Source organism: Cololabis saira, chromosome 4 (assembly GCF_033807715.1).
Source record: "Cololabis saira isolate AMF1-May2022 chromosome 4, fColSai1.1, whole genome shotgun sequence".
NCBI classification, from domain to species: domain Eukaryota; kingdom Metazoa; phylum Chordata; class Actinopteri; order Beloniformes; family Belonidae; genus Cololabis; species Cololabis saira.
In genome coordinates, this window is record NC_084590.1 from 33,680,793 (window position 1) to 33,687,588 (window position 6,796).

Here is a 6,796-nt window from a genome sequence, read left to right on the forward strand (position 1 = left end):
TTGCACCTTCCCATATCAATCAAGATCCAAACTTTCCTGCGGCCCTGTGAGCAGTTCGGATCTATAATCAGGACTGAAGAGACCTTGACAGAAGCCAGTCATTCAGAATGAAGAAGAGGACAGATGTTCTCATATATCCAGAGGTGGGTAGTAACGAGTTACATTTACTCCGTTACATTTACTTGAGTAAATTTTTGGGAAATGTTGTACTTTTAGGAGTAGTTTTGAATCACTATACTTTTTACTTTTACTTGAGTAGATTTGTGAGAAGAAACTGTTACTCTTACTCCGCTACATTAGGCTACGTTGAGCTGTTACTTTTCTTTTATCCCTTTTATCCACGTACCGTCAATCTCATGACATCACTGGTGATTCTTTGGGAAAAATGTTTGTTTTTGCATGTTTTGTCACATTTACACAGACTCAAACACACAGAGTTTCTATGAGTTCATGGGCTTGTTCTAGTTCTGCCTGGTTAAAAAAGAAAAGTACAAAGGCTTGAAATTTTGTGCTACTTGTGCTTAATTTTTTTTTTTTTTTTTTTTTTTTTTTTTTTTTTTTTTTTTTTTTTTTTTTTTTTAAGATTTTTTTGGGCTCTAGTGGCCCTTTATTGGAGATGCAGACTGAAAAGGGGTAGAGAGAGAGAACAGGGATGACACGCAGCAAAGGTGCGCGGGCTGGATTCGAACCCGCGACCGCTGCAGGAGGAGGACTGTAGCCTCAGTATATGGACCGCTGCTTAACCCACTGCGCCACCGAGCGGCCCCTTAATTTTTTTTTTATTCTGTTATTTAATTTATTTTATTATTTATTAAAGTACTTGAATTTGCTTTAAGCTTATTTAAATTTAAGCTAGTTTTTATTTTTTATTAATATTAATTTATTTTATTGATTTAATTTGCCTGAAGATGATTATTTTGTACTTGTGTCTGTTTGAATGGTTGTGTTAAAAAAAATTAAATCAGACGTTACTCAACAGTTAAGTACTTGAGTAGTTTTTTCACCAAGTACTTTTTTACTTTTACTCAAGTAATTATTTGGACGACTACTTTTTACTTCTACTTGAGTCATATTATTCTGAAGTAACAGTACTTTTACTTGAGTACAATTTTTGGCTACTCTACCCACCTCTGCATATATCCCCTTAAACACACGTGAGTCTGTTCATTTAATGGTATTTAAAGGTCTGTCTGATTGGTCACATTTTCTCTCTCCTGCTGTCTCAAAGTTGTTCAAAAAAAACAACAAAAAGGCGGGTTTTGCATCAGAAAACATTTTAGCAATGCTCTTTGTCTCATCTGTTGAGTTTGAGGAGACCCAACATCAGAGTCTCATTCAGGCTTGTGGAACTTCAGGATTATCAGCTGTTGCTGGGACACAATTCACATGTAGGAGACTAAATATTAGGGTGTTTTGTCCGCTGGAAGATGCTTACCTGCTCAGCATTTGAGATGTTTGGTTTGAGTGGCTGTGAAGCCTCCTGAGCAGCAGAGTCAATGCTGCATTGTTGGGATGAATGGAAACCACCTCTGTAGGTGGTCTAGAGTGGACAGTTAAACCCAAACAACCAGCAGGGCGGAGAGGTTTACAGGAATCAGTGTCCCAAGAACAGTTAACAATCCTGAAACCACACCAATCAGAACCAAGGCCTCACAGATGAAACACCGTCTAGAAAGTCCTATTTCTAAAGGCTATTGTGGCCTGGATGACTGAAAGTCGGCACCAGCACACTTTGTACATTATTTTTCCTGTCTTCTCCAGCTGCCACTCGCCTACAGTACATGACCACAAGCTATCCAAACCGCTTTTTGGTGACAGTTAAGATGTTCAGGCTGCATTATGCACCCAAGTTAGAGAGAGTGGCATCAAAAGAAGATCTAAAGACCTTCCACCCTGCCACACACTGCCCTGTATTTTTATGTTAAATGTTTGATCAACTAAATGTCTGCTTCCCTTTTGAGACCTGAAAACAACCCGTCTTTCTTCCAGTTGATCAAAAACCCACCACAAGTTGAAACTATCTAAAAAAAACGATGTTGAACTAGTTTGAAATTCACTGTTTTGTTTTTTCTTGTTGATATGTAAATATATATATGTACATATATGTATATATATATTGTCCAATTTATGTGCACCACAAAAAAAAATTATTTTAAATTTGCTGAAATGTATATTCATATTTGCCTTTTAGATGATAGCTGAATTAACATTGATGCACTAACATTGTTTCAATGTTTGATTAACCAAATATTACTCTCAATAATGTTTGGCCAACAGCTGAATCAACATTGATTTAGTATCAGTAATCACTGAGACAGGGACGTTTGTTCAGTGTGTGTACACACACACACACACACACACACACGCACACGCACACGCACACGCACACGCACACACACACACACACACACACACACACACACACACACACACACACACACACACACACACACACACAGGGCAGAGTGCCTAACAGTACCGTTGAAGGATGGATGTATGGACCCCACCACAATCCAGGGGAGAAGGGGACCTGGGACCAGCGCCATAGCAACCACAACCAACAGGCCTCTCAATGCAGAGCACACCCACGGAGTTTAGAGCTGAATACTAACGAAAATGTCTGACATAAAAATACTGGTATACATACTAATTAAATGACAGCAAAGTCAAATGTAAAATGTTAAGATATGAGATAAAAGATAAGAATTCATAAATACTTAATTAAATAAATATGTTTTAGTTGATTCCACTACAGTTGAAAGGAACAGAAAACATTGTGCACTTTCTCCTTAAGATGCTGAAAGTGTACACTTTTAGTATCTTGTAACATAAACTCCTAGAAGAGCTGAATCAATGAGCAGTCGTGTTAGAAACAATAAGAGCTTTAACTGCTCACATGATCCTGAGTTAGACTGACGCATGCTGGCATATCTGAACTACTTTACATGCATACTTCGATTTAAGAACAAAAAAGCCGTTTGCAAACCCCCCCCCCCCCCCCACACACACACATTTTAAACCACTGATAGATTCATGCGTTGCTCTTTTATGTCTCTTTGAACTCTACAATCCTCAAATGTTTAATTTTCTTCAACTATTTGTCCATCACTCTAATGGTGGGCCGCGGTCTTGTATGGTTGTTTAATTCATGATTTTAATAGATTGATAATCATGACTCCAGGCCCTGTGAAAAAACTCACAACAGGCCTTTAGCATGTATGATCCTTCCCTTTAGAGAATCACTGTATTATATCATCAAAGTCTACCCCCTGGACGCGTTGATTCAAAAGCCATGAGTGTCAGACTGTCTCTGAGTCATCCTTACCCTTAACTCATTCTAAATTGTCATTTGGGAAAAGGACCACGTCCCCCTGAAGCTGCTGACAGGCGGTGTCAGACACACAATTAACACGATGTATATTATCTTATCAAAGCATTGTCAGTTTTTGACCAACAATCGAGATTCAGTCAAAATCTCACACATTCAGACAATAATTTGTTATCTCATTACTAAATGCACATTCTGGCTTGAGCAGGACTCCAAACAAACAAAAAGCATCAAGTATAGGATTCAGACTCCTAATTAACTCATCAATAGTCGCTTTGAATGTTTGAGGTCAGCTGATAGTGTGAAACAAAACATTTCTGCACAGTCATTAACTCTATTGCCCCCTTTTGGTGGGCTGGAGATCATATTTTTGCATTTGGATTTGCGCATGGCTCATTACTATTAGTCTTCCTTTAATCTGGATTTATTGAAAGCAGAAAAAATAATTTTCTTTTAGTAAACAAATAAAAGGTAGACACAAACAAAAGAAAAATGTTTTCATTAATATAAAAGCTAAGGACCCTCACTGGCTGGAGGGACCTAGACATACAGTAAGTCCACTTTGCATGCAGTTATACTGTATGTCCTACCACCCTTTAAAAAAAATATGATCATGTTATAAAAGATTACAAACTCAGAGATCAATGTCATGGTCATTAGGTTTTTCAACTTTTATTTTAGAACTACATATGAAAAAAATACATATTCAAAAGCTCAGTGATGTTTCAAACTACAAATGAGAGCTTAATCTGCATCAATCGACCATAAATCCACTTTTTTTGCTTTAAAAACGCTGCATGAAATTCATTTGCTGATTTTAACTGTTTACATGGTTATATTTCAACACTGTTTCCCTGTGAAACAAATTAGATGAACAGTCAATTTCCAGAAAGATTGGTAAGTTTTGTTAAATGCAGCAAAAATGTTTGTGAAACTGTTTAAGCCTTTATTAATAAGAGACACAGGCAACAAATGAAATCATTTTTCAATGTCTTCACTGATCATGTCCACACTGTAATTATAGGAAAGAAACAAATGAACCATTTGATTCCAGCAGCGCTTTCAAGAAAGTTAGATGAAAGACTTATTTACCATTATGTCACATAAGCCTTTTTTCTTAATTACATCTCTGCATTTAAAGGTATAGTCTGCAATGTTGGAGAGCTAGCAAGATTTGAAAGTGGCACCTCCTCTAAGCCCCGCCCCCTCCTCCCCCTCCCGTCAGCGCTCCGTCCAAAGCCACGCCCCCACAAACTTTGGGGAACGCGCATTTGCAGGAGTCGAATTTTCCAGGACATTTTGGACAGCACATTTTCAACAAAACTACCCCATGTCTCATTCACCTGTAAGCGAGGGCGGTTTTAGGGGGGGGCAGGGGTGGGCTGTGCCCACCCAAACATGCGTCCGGCCCACCCAATCAAAGTTATAGGGATCCTTTATTTTTTTATAATTTTATTTTTTTATAAATATAAAAAAATATCACAGAATAGCTGTACCGTTTCTGATTGGGTGTGCATCATTTTTAAACACAACAATGAACGCATACCACAAAAGTTGTGTCTCGGCGGAGGGACCCGACGTCCCAGCAAAATGAGCACAACAGAGAAGTTCAGAACAGCACACAGAGCACACACTGAAGACTGATTTATGGTTCCGCGTTACACCAACGCAGAATGGTGCGCGTCGGCGCGTACCCTATGCCGTAGGCTACGGCGTACCCTACGGCGTAGCCGTGGCAACAGAGCCTGCACGGCACCGCAGCGCACCGCCACCCGCACCGGCGCTCTCCGCCCTCGCCGGGATGGAGACGCCTCCATCCCCACGGACCCCCATACTGGGGAGGTGGTATTTTTGGCTGCGTTTTTTCGTTTTCTGCACCATTCTTCAGCAAACGTGACTCGAGTGTGTGAAGTTTTCCGGCAAGATTTTCGACGTGACGAGTGCGCGCATGGGACGGACGGGGGCGTGGGTGGGACTTAAAATGAAGGCATCTGATTGGTTCTTTCCCCCCTGCCAATTCTCTGGTCCTCTGACCAATCCGTGCCACTCGGTGCGCAAAAAACAGATTGGTCAGAGTTTTTACAGGATTAAAGCTGTCAGAGAGGTCGGATTTTTTTCTTTCCTTTTTCTGAACACATTATTCACTGGCTACTCTCAGGATGGAAGGACCATTTCACCCAGTATAACAATAAATGTTTTTGAATACGATTACAGACTATACCTGAGGATACTATTGCAAGAGACATAGCAAGAGGAACCTGCGTGCAGTCTTGCTAATTATATTCATTCATTCATCCATTCATTCATTCATTCATTACCTTTCTGTTCATCTGAGATGAGCTACTTTTTTGTTTTACATACCTGGATGCAGCACATGGACTGAAAATACTTTAGGCAGCCCCGCCCCGGCAATACCGAGTCAGAACCACAGACTGTATAGAAAGAACTGGACGAACCCCAGTGACATCATCCACTGGTTTTATGAAGAGTCAATTTGAAGCCTTTTATTAGCCGTCGACTGTGGCGAGCCGTGGCTGAACTGAACATGTCCCACAATCCTAAACCGCTGTGCTGCACCTGTCGTGGGGGTTGCCTTATGGGGGGGGGGGCTGTTCAGAGATTACATCCTTTCAACACGGGTTACCACTTAGGCTCAGAGACACAGAGCTCCCCAAACTCCCTAAATCCTTTCAAAGGTTCTTCTCCAACCTACTGAGATATTTTTTTTCTTTTTGTTAATCAATGATTCTCTGACAGAGTTTTGTAAAAAGAAATGAGCCTCAACCAGTTTACACTTGTAAAAGATTTTGCCTTTTGTGAAAACTTCATACCCAACCATGGCCCCCTCATCAACCACAGATTCATCTGCTGATTAGACTCTGCCAAAACGATGTTTCTGTGTATTCTACCAAATTTTCTATTCACTCGTCTTTTAATCAAAATCTTTTGTTGTGAAATTCCAGGTTTCTTCATATGTCTATATATGATGCATATTGACTGAATACAGCGACACCGAACATAATCTCCTTACTAAATGTGACTCTTAGATAAAAGTTCAAATGTTTTTAGGTTTTTTTTTTCATTTTAGAAGACTACTCAATTTTTTCCAGAAATGGAGGTCAAACAAAATAATGTTTCTCTTTCATAATAAAAAGTAAAAACTTTGGTCCAACTATGTATTTTTTTTATATTTTGAAATTGATCCAACAATGACAGGAAGAAAAGGAGAACTTCTGTCATTAAAAAAGAAAAGTCATCCATACATTTCATTACGCAGAGCAGTTTCTATTTATTTACTGACAATGACACAAATATGTAAAAATGAAAATGAGGTATTGAAGACAATAAATACCTAAAATATAATGTAAAAAATATTAATTATATAATAACGTGTGTAACAAAGAGAGCCAACACCTGCCAGGGAATAACCAGGGAATAGTTCTTGTGGCTCATTCTATTGTACATGAA